Source organism: Mastomys coucha, unplaced genomic scaffold (genome assembly GCF_008632895.1).
Source record: "Mastomys coucha isolate ucsf_1 unplaced genomic scaffold, UCSF_Mcou_1 pScaffold21, whole genome shotgun sequence".
Lineage (NCBI taxonomy): Eukaryota > Metazoa > Chordata > Mammalia > Rodentia > Muridae > Mastomys > Mastomys coucha.
Window position 1 is genome coordinate 39,026,394 of NW_022196904.1, and position 711 is coordinate 39,027,104.

The window sequence follows — 711 nt, forward strand, 5'->3', positions numbered from 1 at the left end:
AAAATCTTTATAAAAACAATAAGTAAAGACAAACAAAATAATCTAAATCTAAAATTTAAAGGATAAATATTTACCTTATCCTTTACTTAATAATCCATATAGCCTAGAAATATCTCAGTGTATAGGTGAATATGGAACATTTTTAAATTTCCATGCTTGGGTTTTGTGAGATCCTGACATTTTTTATTAATGAATGGCTGCATATATGGAAATATTGACAGCATTAGGTCGTGGGCCATGTGTAAATTAATAAGGCAAATGTAACAAAATACATTGACCCACATACATGGTATATCATAGAAATTCTTAATATTCATAAAATTTTGTGGAGAGTCCTGATCATTTTTTTAAATTATTCATACAGGGATAAACTGCTGAAGCTGATCATGGGCAGGACAGTGAGGTAAGGACCCAGTTCAACTTTGTTGGGAAGCAGGATGTATTAGACACACAGCCTGAGGCTGGATGTGGTTCTGAGATGATTGCTCTGCAGAGGAAGGAAGGGAAGGGGAGGTCTGAGTGCTGCTGTAGAGAAGGACCTGAAAAATGGGCATGTCTAAGGGAGGACAGCTAAGTGGAGAGCAGAGAAAAGAGAGACAAAGCTAGCCTAACATGAGCCTTCTCCATAGTCTATTCCAGAAGATGGGGTGTTTTCTCTGATGATGAAAGCTTTCTGTGCTGACTATAAAGAGGCAAGAAGGTGCAGCATTG